Genomic DNA, 13,560 nt, shown 5'->3' on the forward strand with positions numbered 1-13,560 from the left:
GGATTTCTGAGTTCGAGGCCAGCCTGGTCTACAGAGTGAGTTCCAGGACAGCCAAGGCTACACAGAGAAACCCTGTCTCGAAAAACCAAAAAAAGAAAAAAAAAAAAGAAATGTGTCCTGCAAAAGAAACTCTCCCTGCTTTTCACTATTACTATCCTCTTAGGAAAGGGGTCTAATGTAGCTTATAGGGCCTGCTGGATCCCAGTTGTACTTTACAAACTCCACTTTTGCCAGGGGGTACTTCTGCGTGCCTTTAATGCCAGCACTCAGGAGGCAGAGGTAGGTGAATCTGAGACCAGCCTGGTCTACATAGTTGGATTCCAGGAGAGCCAGCAGGGCTAGAGACTTTGTCATGAATGAATGAATGAATGAATGAATGAATGAATGAATGAATGAATGAATGAATGAATACCATCAGTGAGGTCATCAAGGTGAGTTCAGCCAAGGCTGATATCATGAGTTTGATCCCTGGAGCCCATACCATTGAAAGAACTGACTCTGACAATTGTCCTCTAACCTCCACACAGCACTAAGGCATGTACACACACATGCACACACATGTGCACACACACATGCACACACATACAATAAGTCATGTCATTCTTTAAAAAAATGTTAGGTGGCAAACACTTATACTCCCAGCACTTGAAAGGTAGAGAGAATGCCAAGTTCAAGGTCATCTTCAATCAAACAGTGAGTTCCAGGCCAGCCTCAGCTTTGGGAGACCAAGCTACACAGTAGAGGGAAGAAACGGCACCTATATCAACTGATGAAGGATTGTTATAAATGTAACATATATGTACATATATGTGTAAAATCATATACACAGAGCAAACAGAAAGGGCATTATTACACGCTAGCACATAAACCTTGAAAGCACTGTCCAAACATTCAACTAGACAACGTGTTAATGTGATCTTTGCATTACAAAGAAGATTCTGCCAAAATATGAAGGTTTATTTTTGAGGGATAAAAATATTCTCAAGTTATATAATATAATGGTTGTACAACACTAGAAATAGCTTTTTTAAAAAAACTACTAAAGCATAGCTTTAAACGATTAAAATTCATTTTAAAATTGTCTGGATTGAAACAACAGGAGATTCCAGAGCAAATATGTACAGTTAAAAGAATAAAAACCCATCGATGCAACTCCAGAGACCTAGATCTACAGCTAACAGGGGGAGAAAGGCTCTGACTGGGGAAAGGGAGAAGGAAGGCCTCCACCCTGGTGAGGTAGGGTAAGATGCCGCTGGAAGGAAATAATAATGGCCTTTCAATCTGTGGGCAATCAAGAGTTAACAAAACAGAGCTAGGGATGTAAGACAAGACAAAAGTAGAGTGGTGGGGCTATGGAGGCAGCCTAGGAATCATGATTTCAAGACCAGCCTGGGCTAACATGAGAACATGAGACTGCTGGGGGCGGGAGGGGGGGGGAGATAGAGACACAGAGACAGAGAAGGGGAGGGAAGGAGGAGGGAGGGAGGGAGGGAGGGAGGGAGGGGAGGGGTGGAGAGGGGAGAGAGGAGAAGCCAGGGATACTGGTAAATTAGGTCTTTACTAGCGGCTCACAAGGCACAAATGCAACTAATCCCAAATGTAACAAACCACAAAGTCATTCCTGAAAGATTCAACAAATGAAAAGATTCAATGCAAAATTTTTACATTGTATGTCGTGTTTAAAGAAAAATATTAAACTTTAGAGAGGTATTTATAGAGCCTGTCAATTTACCAAGATTCATTTTGAGTCAGCCCACTCACACAGAACCCTCTCAGAAATTTAACCAATTATCACCCCTCTCCTTTATTATAAATCCTAAGCTCTCACCTCACGTGTCAGTGGTCTTCTATAAACTCTTCCTCAGCAGCAGCAGTACAAACAACTCCCAGGACTCTGCTGCTTCCACAAGATATTACTAAGTACCACATATACCTCAGCCAACAGTCTACTTTGTTGTCTTCTTGTCTATGGAGTCTGAAACAAATTAATGAGTGGCATGAAACTCAACAATCTTCCTGCCTCAGCCCCCAAACTATTAGGACTACAGACATATACCACCACACCAGCTAAGTTACTCATTGAATAATCACCAATCAACACAGCCTTAGAAAGATTCAACCCATGCATGCATGTGTGCAGGCGTGCGTGCATGCGCTCCCCACTGTCATCATCTTCAGCCTTGGATTAAGTTGGGTTCCAGTCACATAAAAACAGCATTTTAGGCATATATGGCTCCGATAGAAAGGTCGTTGACAATTTTGTAAATGTTGACAATACGCTCCTATTATCCTCTCCTCTCCTCTCCTCTCCTCTCCCCTCCCCTTCTCCCTCTTTCCTCCCCTCCCCTCTCCTCTCACCACTATTTACTCTCCCCTCCCATCAGTCATGTCCCCCTCCTCCCCACCAGTCTCCTTCCCAGATTCATAACTTTCAGATTTCCTAACTCGTCTATGGTAACCAGGGCCATCTGTATGCCTGACAGATTGGGACTATCTACTGGAGCCTGGTGAGGTCATCAGTGGGTGCACACTGGAGGCAATGACTCCTCTCTCCCTGAATCATCTGTCAATCTTAATCATGTTACGTGTTAACACAGCTAAGTGCTATGTGGGATCACAAATTCGAATGATTCACTGACCTACTAAATCATCCTCTTGGGACTAGAGATGCCTATAGCCATATAGATGACTTTTAAGCTGTGGAACACTCTTGTCCTCCCTATTTCCCTAATGGATTGTAAACACAAAACAACAACAACACTTCACTTTATAAGCACAAATAACTAGCCAATCAAGCCAACCATTACTCATTATTGAATCCAATATGAAGAATGCTAGATATACTAGGCCTACTATATATATTCTCGGAATTTCACTTCTACCAAATTGACCCTAGAAGAACATTCACATTGCTGGAGTGTAGTTCAGCAGTACAGCACTTTAATAGATATAAAGCCCCAGATCTGTTCCCTACTACCTTGGGGGGGGGGGGATATTCATAGATCATGTGTCTCTGGAGAATCATACAAAGAGGTTCAATCACTGCCAGTGAGAGGCTCAGCCTGATGACCTGCCCATCTGAGGTCAATCCCCAAGACCCCACCAGGAAAAAGGGAGCCTGTGCTGTCCACTGCTCACTGCGCTGTCCTCTGCGCCCCACAGCATGCACATTCTCATCCACTTCCACACAATGTGAGCTTAGACATCTAGAGGAGCTGAAGTGTATCTAACGAGCAATGGACACCCACTGCTAAGTGGTCTATACTCATATTCAGAATGAGCATTAAAAAGGAATGAAATAGATATAAGCAAAACGTAGAGCTTTCAAAGAGCAAAATGACACTATCTCTAATTAATATGCATTTCACAATCACATATATATGTAAAACAAAGGGTAAAGGCTGTAGAGGAATATATCCTAAACTATTATAAAAATATTCAACCCTTTGCTTTTTCTTTACAGGTGTAAATTAAAATTACCCGTGTAAATTAAAATCAATGTTTAAATATTAAGACCACAGTCGGGCGTGGTGGCGCACGCCTTTAATCCCAGCACTCGGGAGGCAGAGGCAGGCGGATTTCTGAGTTCGAGGCCAGCCTGGTCTACAAAGTGAGTTCCAGGACAGCCAGGGCTGCATAGAGAAACCCTGTCTCAAAAAAAACCAAAAAAAAAAAAAATTAAGACCACAGCATGTCCCATTTAAAACATGTCCCTTCTACCGCACAGCTTTCAAATGGACACTAGGCAAAAAGACTGCCATCACACCATTATAAATAGATCTCCAAAAGGCCAATTTTCACTTTCAAATAAAATTCACAGTTTAATCAAGGTCAAGGCAATGTTCTGTTGGAATTCTGAAAGTGTTACCCCGAAGGAAAAGGACAACTAAGTTCTCCTGACACTGTTCTGCCACAAAAAAAGGAAAAAAGAAAAAAAGGCAGTCGTGTGGAGTTTATACACTCGGCATTTCTAAAAAGACAAGCTTTAAAATCTAAATTCAGGCTGTTCCTTCTAATTCTATCCACTGCAGGCTCTAAACAAACCAGAGTACATCCATGACCTTTTTAAAATGTAAAAATACAGGTATTGATTAAGCAGCCCACAAAGTGCCAGGTTTCTGCTATGTAATAAATACATAGGCATGTTTATGGAGGACATAAACTCTCAAGGAGTCCAGTCCAGGGGCTGAGCTCATGGTATAAAACCTAATCTGTGAACCAGTACACATCTTCTCTTGCTAGGCCAGAAGACATGTTCAGGATGCTGGAGTTGAGTGCTACACAGGAAGAACACAGACCACAGAGCAACGACCATAACAAAGAAGCAGGTGGAGATGCCTCAACAAGGGGTTAGGAGGGTCTGGGTCTGTAAGCACGGCACTTCCGAGACCGCTGAGCTCAAAGCAGGCCTGAACCACCTGAGAACAGATCCTGGGCGCAAGCACTTGAGTATGGTAGACACACATGAATGCCAGCACTCTGGAGGAGGGAGGAGGAGGAGGAGTGGAGGGGGAACCCCAAGGCCAACTTGAGCTATCTATCAAGTTCAGCCATATAGCAAGTCTGAGGCAATCCTGGGCTACATGATACCCTGGAAAGAAGAAAGAAAGATCACCTGTGTGATCATGAGTAAGCTAAGTCTTGGATCCATACTGACATCTGCCTCTAGGTAACAATAAAGAGAAACTAGTCTTCTGTTTGGTAATAACCTTATCCCAGGCATACTATTAGTATTATATGCACTCCAATAATTAAGCTTGCTGATGTATTTACATGGAAAACTTCAAATTTTAAAATATTTTAATGAGAAGAATGGACATGTGTGACAAGGAGAAAGTAATGTATCCTAAAATGCCTGTCCAGCCAGCTCTGACCCACTGCTGTCATGGTAGGCTCTCTGTTTCCTTCTCTGAAATGCAGGCAAAACTGCACGACCAAGGCTGAGACAGCTATGTGTACATTAGAGGTGAACTTAGCTCTAAGTCACTCTGGACAAAAACACTGACATTAGAGTACCTCAAAGCCCTCCATCCCAGGCGCTGTGTGGATATTCTCAGGACCTCTGAAGCATGCCTGAGGGCCGGCTTCTACACCAGTGGCCATACACTGGGATGGCTTGATTTGCTCCCTGTGACTTTTTTGCCTCAATTGGTAAAGACCACTGACTTCCTAACCGTCATGTGCCTATCTGATCGATTTGCTGCAAAAACTACCAACAGGTAATTTCCACTCCCCACACTCCATCCCAGATGTGTTCTCTGAGCCACCTGTGGCCCCAGCTGTCTGAGTCCCTCATCAGCTCATTCTGAGAGCTCTAGTCCTTTCTCTTTTAAGTCCCCACTGCTACAATACAGCAGCTCCTCTCCAAGGGTCTGGGTCTTTCCCAGGTGATTAACTCTGCTACTGAAGCTTTTATCATTTCAGATCTCTTTGTGTAATGGTAAAGTAGTCACTCTTTTCACATTATGGTGACAACAGTTATCTTTCAATTTGGCAAGCATTACATATCTTCATAACAACACTATTAGAATCAAGCATCTAGGAGCACCTAGGAGACTAAGGCAAACAGACCAAGGTCAGCTAAGAAGACCATCCTAAAACAGCAGGCTGAGGGTGTGGTTAAGGAGCAGAAGAGTTGCCTAGCATGCACAAAGCCATGGGTTAGATTCCCACCACCAAAAAGCAAACAAACAAAAATACCATCCCACCTTTATAAATAGGAGAAGCTAAAAGGTAAGGTTAACTGTGGCATCTAGAGTCACCCAGGTAATATGCTAAGGCCCAGACTTAGCCCCAGCTCCATCCAGCTCTCAGAGTCAATGCTGCTAACACCACCCACTGAACTGAAATCTCTCCATTTCAGAAATCTAAACTCCTCTCAGCAGGGAACGAATTATGTCAGTTCATCTTTCTCATTGGACTACTTTTAGAGGATGCTAGGCTATCTGAAGACCACACAATCCAGCCCCAAAGTGTGAAACAGCACTCAAAACTGCCACACCCCAACAAGCTGCCAAGGGATCTACAAACTCTACCACGTACCCTTGTTGCTACAGCCAAGACTTTAGAAGAATGGCATACAACACAGTACAGCTCAGGCACAAAATGGGATGAGGTCTGCCACATGCTGCAATGTGGATTAAACCATGAAAATATTATGAATAAAGTAAGCCACAAACAAAAGGACAGATAGTACTGAGTAAGAGACAAGACATAAGAGACAGACTGGAGGGGAAAATAGAGAGCTATTATTTGGTGGTCACAGAATTTCTTTTAGATTATGTAAATTTTCTAGAAACCGTATTCATGTCACAAACTTTCTTTTTTTTTTTTTCCTTCTTTTTTGGTTTTTCAAGACAGGGTTTCTCTGTATAGCCCTGGCTGTCCTGGAACTCACTCTGTAGAGCAGACTGGCCTCAAACTCAGAAATCCGCCTGCCTCTGCCTTCCAAGTGCTGGGATTAAAGGCTTGCGCCACCACACCCAGCGGTTTATAAGCTTTTGACCCACCCTTGTCACTTAACATAATACACTTTAGATGTTACCTGCCTGTACTGATAGTTCATCTCTTTTTACTGTTAATATTCAGCATCTAGATGTATCACTATTTAGCCATTCCCTGGTCAAAGAAACTGAAACAGTTTTCACTTCTTTTGTTTTAAAAAAAAAAAAAAAAAAAGAAAAGAAATCAACTTTTGGGATGTTTTGTTTTGTTTTGTTTTTTAAAAGACTGCATACGGGCTGGTGAGATGGCTCAGTGGGTAAGAGCACCCGACTGCTCTTCCAAAGGTCCGTTGTTCAAATCCCAGCAATCACATGGTGGCTTACAACCATCCGTAACAAGATCTGATGCCCTCTTCTGGAGCGTCTGAAGACAGCTACAGTGTACTTACATATAATAAATAAATAAATCTTTAAAAAAAAAAAAAAAAAAAAAAAGACTGCATACAAGTTTCTGTATAGGCTTGTTTTTATGTACTTATATGAACACTAGGGGTTACATTGTTAAGTACATATGTAAAGACGGTCAACATCCTTAGATCTCCACCCCTACCTCAATAACAGGCACAGTATAAACTTTCTCCACATGCTCCTCTACTACCAGAGGCTGTTCATTCCATCTTTCTTTATTAGTTATATTATTTATTTACATTTCAAATGTTGTCCCCCTCCCCAGTCCCACCTTCAACAGCCCTCATTCCATCTTCTTAATGGCTCCTTTACTATTGTTCTATATGTTTTGTGTGCATGTGTGTCTGTGTGAGGGTGTTTGATCCCCTGAAGCTCAACAGTTGTGAGTTGCCATGTGTGCTGGACCTGAAGCCAGGTCCTGTTAGAACAGCAGCCAGTGCTCTTAACCCCTGAGCCATCTCTTCAGCTCCTCCTTCCATTTTAAACTGAGCTTTTTCTTGTTGTTGAGTTTCAGATATGTTTACATAATATAAAAAAGTCTTTTCTTTTGTGTCACAAATATCTCTCAAAAGCAGTTAAGACTTGGGAGAAGTCCAGCTCATCTTTTTTAAGGTTTCTCAATTTTTTTATTATATACTCAAGCTGGCAAGACTCTTTCACTGGCTAGATGGTCTAGGAAGGGTACTTACTATGACATAACTAAGTCCATGTCCTTTGTATGCAGATGACGGAAGGCTGCAAGACAGCACATCGGTTTGATTTTATTCTGGTGTGTGTTTCATGGTACCATAGCTAAAAACCCTTTGCTAAACCTAAAGTCACAAAAAACTTTTTTCTGATAGTTTAACCCTTTTAAAATTAATTTTTACCTATTATGCAAGACATACAAGGTATCAATTTTTTTTTTTAAACTACCTGCACCAAAGTGGTATTGCATTTCCTGGTGTTGATTCAAAGCTTAGCTCTCACCTCAACAGGAAAACAAGGCTGTTTGTTCTGAGCCAGTGTGAGTGCATAGACTGGGAACACGGGTAAGTTACCTTGAATAGCAAATTTCACTGAAGACTTGGGTGCATGAATTCTTATGGTCAGAGACTAAAACAAATACGTCACAGCATTTCCCAGTGCTGCTAAGGACCATGGGGCAGGTGGGTCACTGCCAAATGGATAACATTTTCCTATGGCTCTACAAATGTTCTCTAAAGACAGCATTAGCTTTGGGGATAGTAGAAGCAGGTAATCTGATAAGGTATGTGTTCTAAAGCTTATACCTAATACTTGAGAGGACGTTAGGAAAGCTATTGAAGGTAGGCACTTAAGAAAACTAAAATTGGGCTGGAGAGATGGGTCAGCGGTTAAGAGCACTGACTGCTCTTCCAGAGGTCCTGAGTTCAATTCCCAGCAACCACATGGTGGCTCACAACCATCTGTAACAGGATCTGATGTCCTCTTCTGATGTGTCTAAAGATAGCTACAGTGTATTCATAAAAATAAAATAAATAAATCTTAACAGAAAAGAAAAGAAGACTAAAATTCTGGCTTCATATCTGCAGTATTCCAGCTATACAACAATGAAGTTCCAGCTAGTCAATCTGCCTCATAAAATCTTCACTACAGGTGTGGGAGCTGGGGGTAGTTTCAGTTTACACTAGACATGTATGTTCTGATTCTCTACACTGGTCTAGGATGTACGAATAAGCGGATAAAGTGACAGGAAACAGCCGTAGAACCAACCAACTCACTAAAGTACAGAGCAGCTTCAACTCAAAAAGGGACACTGCAGCTGACAGCTGAGACTGGGGGAGAGTTCATGAACGCTAGCAAGATGAGCAAAAACCAAACACAAAGTACAACCTTGGAGAGAAGAGGAAACCACAAGCAGCCACAAGATACCAAGTATCAAGTTCGTTCAGGAGCCCTGGAGCAGGACCCACCCCCCCCCCCCACCCCCGGCTTTCCATCAGCAGCACAAAATCTCATATGCTCGTGGCTTTTAGTAGGAAGTCTGAGTGAACTAAACACTTTTTGAAAAATGAGAAAAAAAAAAAAAAAGCAAAATTCAATGTACTCATTGCTTAGTGTAAAATAAAGGAAAACACCAAAGCTCTCAAGAAGCCTGGCTCAGACCATGCTGGGACCTTGTTCAGAAGCTGTCTTAGCTCCCCACGCTAACCTTACGCCACTGCAGTGGGCCAGTGCAGGCCTCCTTCCTGAAGGGTGATAAGGACCAAGGCTTCACACCCAGTTCAGCTCAGCGCAGAGCCAGAGCTCAGGAGGTTTATGTTCTTTCATTGCTGCTTCTGACACCACAGAGGTTCCTCACCTGACCACTCAACCCAAGGAACTTCCTAGTCTCGGAAAAGAATTGCTCCACGCCTCCAGCAGGAGTGTTCACTGCAGGCCTTGGACATGGAGGGCTTGGTTTCTCTGCTCTCCTGGGTTCATCACCTGGTTGAAGGTGGGAACCACACACAGTCGTAAAACTCGCAAGTGAAACCCAAGAGGTCTGTGCCTGTAATTTCAGCACATGGGAAGTGAAAGCGGGGAGATCAAGAGTTTAAGGCTATCCTTAGCTATGTTCAACTCCAACTTGGACTAATGAGACCCTGCCTGAAAAACCTTAAGAGGTTGAGGGTGAATGGTTTTCATTCAAGAAGGGACTAATACTATCTACTGGCATGCAAGCCCAAGTTCCCATCTCTTTCAACAAGCTAAATATATATATGTTTTTCAAGACAGGGTTTCTCTGTATAGCCCTGGCTATACTCTCTGTAGACCAGGCTGGCCTCAAACTCAGAAATCCACCTGCCTCTGCCTCCCTAGTGCTGGGATTAAAGGCGTGCACCACCACTGCCCAGCAATATATTTTTAAGAAAGGAAAATCATGTTATATTCCTGTGAATGTAGCACTTGAGAGGTAGAGGTAGGAGATGGGGGTTCAATGCCAATCTTGAACCACGGGGAGTTTGAGGCCAACCTATGCTTCATGGTACTCTGTCTCAAAGAAACAAACGAAGGGCAGGACACCAAGGGCAGGGTGAAAGAGCAATATGTCCATCTCTCACGCCAGCTACCATAGGACAAAAGAGCTACATGTCCACCACACCATCCATCATGCAAACATTTTCTATAGACCCTTTGAAAGGTTGTATGTAATCCTGATTTCATGTGACACTTGTTAGGAACTTGAGGGACAGTTCCTAAATGTTTCTCAACAGATAGTGATGGGTCACAGAAAATGTGCAGTCAATACAGGCCCCTTTCCAACCATTCCTAACAACTGCTAGAATTGTAAGTATAGCCCATGTTTGTTCAAGGGTTATCCCACAATGAAGGGAATTTTATAATATCTACCAGTGTAGACAGTATCTGGAGGTGGAAGAGCAAGGTTAAATCACATCTGAACCACACAGTCACATATGTGGTCCACACAGTCACAACAGTAAAAATAATGAAGCAAGACATCCTCCACAATAACCAAGGGATCTGGACCAGGACACACAGTGTCTCAGCGGTGACAACACATCCTGATTTTTACGTGGCCTCACCCTCCAATAATGCTTGCATTAAAAGAAGCTGTCATCAACCTACAGTAGAAACCTATAAACCCCGACACTCCATTTCTCAGAAGGTAAATTTACTTGAGACTGATCTTACCTAGTCCAATTCCAATAAATTCTAAAATACAATGGAAACTATAAACAAATTCATAAAATAATTACTTCAAGCCACAAGAAAGAGGCATCCTTCAAAAATGAAATACAACAAATACTTAACAAAGAGAAACCTTACGCATGAATCAAATAAAAATTAATCTGTGTGATATATGTGGGGGGTGGGGAGGTGAGTGTGTAGGTATGTACATCTAGAAATCAATGTTCACACATTCCTGTTTGAGACAGGAGTTTTCACCAAACACATCTCAGCAGCTGTGCTATGCTGGCTGGCCAGAAAGTGCAGACTGCTCCCATCTCCACCTTCCCCTCAAGACTAGGCACATGCTACTACACCAGGTTCTCTGGTGTCTGTACTTGCACAACAAGCACTTCATCAGCTCTGCCATCTCCCCATCCACAAAATAAACAAATTAATCTTAGAGCATAAGCTGCTTTTTCCATAGTAAACTTTGAGATATGGATTTGCAGATATTCATCTTCTATAGTATACTGATAGATGATAGATGCTGCCTGTCTTTCTCTGTGCTCTGCCTCTGTGAATCACTGTGCGTGGCTCTGTAATGTGACTGTTGCTGCTCACAGACACTGCACTGTGAACTCTCCTCCACACAGCCTCTGGCCCTTCTGTCCACTGCTCACTCCCCTTTGTCCTCTGTGTTACCCGACAAGGCCATGCATGTCTTCTATCATGACACATATATATACATGTGGTTCCATTCATTTACATAAGCCAGAAACCACAAATGAGAAAAAAAAATACTAGTTTTTCTAAAACTGACTTAACTGGATAATTATTTCCCAATCATTCGTTTTCCTGCAAACAACATGATTTTGTTTTTATTTGTGGCTAAAATAATCCCATTATTGATTTGTTGCTATAGTTTATGAAAACAAAGGGTACAGGCACAGTAGAATGTACTGTGAAGGGTTTGTGCGCAATGGCCACCTCTGAGGCCAGAGCACGGCCGGCTAACATAAACATACTTATTAGCTTTATACGACATGAAATAAGACTATACCTACGGTTAACATTGAACTGTGTGGCATTAAATCTACTACTAGTGAATAAAAGTCTAAAACCTCTCATTTGCCTCAATTCACGGTCCCAGCAACTCTCCTCCTGACCCAAAACCAAAAACACACAAACAAAAAACTCTTAATTTTCATATTCCTGTAAGAAAATTAAAAATATAACTGATACCTATACTATAGCAGAATTATGTACTAAATGCAAATTATCTTGTCAAAGTTAAGATTTTAATCTTTCTTAATATTTTGATCTCTCAGATTAAGTCTCAGCTTCCATAAGCTTGTTCCCCATTGGATAAAAATACTATTGATAATTTGATTCAATTAACTACTACACAGGAAAGACAAAACAATAAAAATTCCAAACATTTTCACTATAGAGAAAGAAAAATTACAAAGTGTTCTTTAAGATCTGTTTATAAATTGGAGAAATACCATTCTGAAAAAATTGATATAGGAATTTAATAAAAAGGTTTCAAAGCCTGAAAAGAAAATCAGAATGGAAAACTTTATTAAAGTCCAAACCCAAGAAAGCATCCATATGAAAATCACGACAGGCCGGGCGTGGTGGCACACGCCTTTAATCCCAGCACTCGGGAGGCAGAGGCAGGCGGATTTCTGAGTTCGAGGCCAGCCTGGTCTACAGAGTGAGTTCCAGGACAGCCAAGGCTACACAGAGAAACCCTGTCTCGAAAAACCATAAAAAAGAAAAAAAACTCTAGTGAGCCCACTCATGCTGAGAAACCAATCAATCCACTCCTTTCCATTCTACCACAACAGAGTCTCACTGTGGGCACTGGAATAACATCACTCCCCCCCCCAAATCTTCAATCCCTGTTCTTCCCAACCGTTCCTTCACAGAGATTTTCTCAAGCAAGTAAGTGATTTTGCTACAGAGCTTCTCGACTTTTTGCAATGAAGGGCTGGCAAGATGGCTTGGTGTTCGGAAGCCCTTGCCATGCTAGCCTGATGACCTCAGCTCCATTCTTAGAATCCACATAAAAGGGGAAAAGGACAAAGTCCGCTTGTTCATCTGCTCTCAATAACAATGGCGGCACACCCTGAAGCCCGGGAGTCACAGGGCCGGGTATGACACAAGGTTAATGTGGCTCAGAAAACTGCTTCCATTATCCCAAATTCATTTTGGCTCAGAATCCGTATATCAAACACAATGAACCATAAGCACTAACAACCCAAACCGCTTTCCCAGGTTATTCAAGAGACTTGGCACCCAGTGACTTCCGTCTAATTCCAAAAAGCAATTCTCTCATCACAGGGTACAGATTCACGAGCAGTGAAAAAACCCAAAGGTGTAAGACGAGGTATGATGCAGCACTCCTGTGGTAAGTGCACACCGTTCATAAGCAAGACTCATTCCCACTCAGACCACAAGGCCAACACATCAGGGCTACCTTACAACGTGCTGTATGGAACCAGGCAAAATATGCATGTGTACATAAACACTGAGGAGCTATTCAAAAAGTGAAGTCTTCATTTCTCAGTTGATGATACAATAAGATGACCAACAAAGAGAAAAAAATATGTAAACCATCTTCGATGTTTCATTCTATAGTCCAGACCTCAATACAAACTACCCACCCAGGCACCACAGATCAGAGCTGCCCCAGCCACAGGGACTGACTGCCACATCTTGACCACACCCCTAGAACCAGGACGTCCTTGCTTAAAGTGAGACTAAAAGCTTTCCTGAAGTTAAATCAAAAAGTGCGCCATTTTAAAAACAAACTAACACTCAGCTAAAGATGAGAGATGAGCTATTAACTCTCAGTGCAGTCTCAATTCTAGAATTTAGCAAGAAATACTGCTCAAGGCCGGGCATGGTGGCACGCCTTTAATCCCAGCACTCGGGAGGCAGAGGCAGGCGGATTTCTGAGTTCGAGGCCAGCCTGGTCTACAGAGTGAGTTCCAGGACAGCCAGGGCT

At 42.4% G+C, this 13,560-nt stretch overlaps 1 protein-coding gene across 7 annotated transcripts in view; it reads right to left on the bottom strand.

The window, feature by feature from the left end:
* Srpk2 (SRSF protein kinase 2) overlaps positions 1-13,560 on the bottom strand; it is a 166,554-nt gene that overhangs the window by 118,015 nt on the left and 34,979 nt on the right. Inside the window, exon 1 of one of the 7 annotated variants that reach the window (XM_029534033.1) lies at positions 1,829-1,847. The exons of the other annotated variants lie outside the window; for them this stretch is intronic. The gene's annotated coding sequence lies outside the window, so the exon portion shown is untranslated. Of the gene's footprint in view, positions 1-1,828; positions 1,848-13,560 lie in introns of those variants that run through there. 7 annotated transcript variants of the gene reach the window in all.

Source organism: Mus pahari, chromosome 2 (genome assembly GCF_900095145.1).
Source record: "Mus pahari chromosome 2, PAHARI_EIJ_v1.1, whole genome shotgun sequence".
Taxonomy (NCBI): Eukaryota; Metazoa; Chordata; class Mammalia; order Rodentia; family Muridae; genus Mus; species Mus pahari.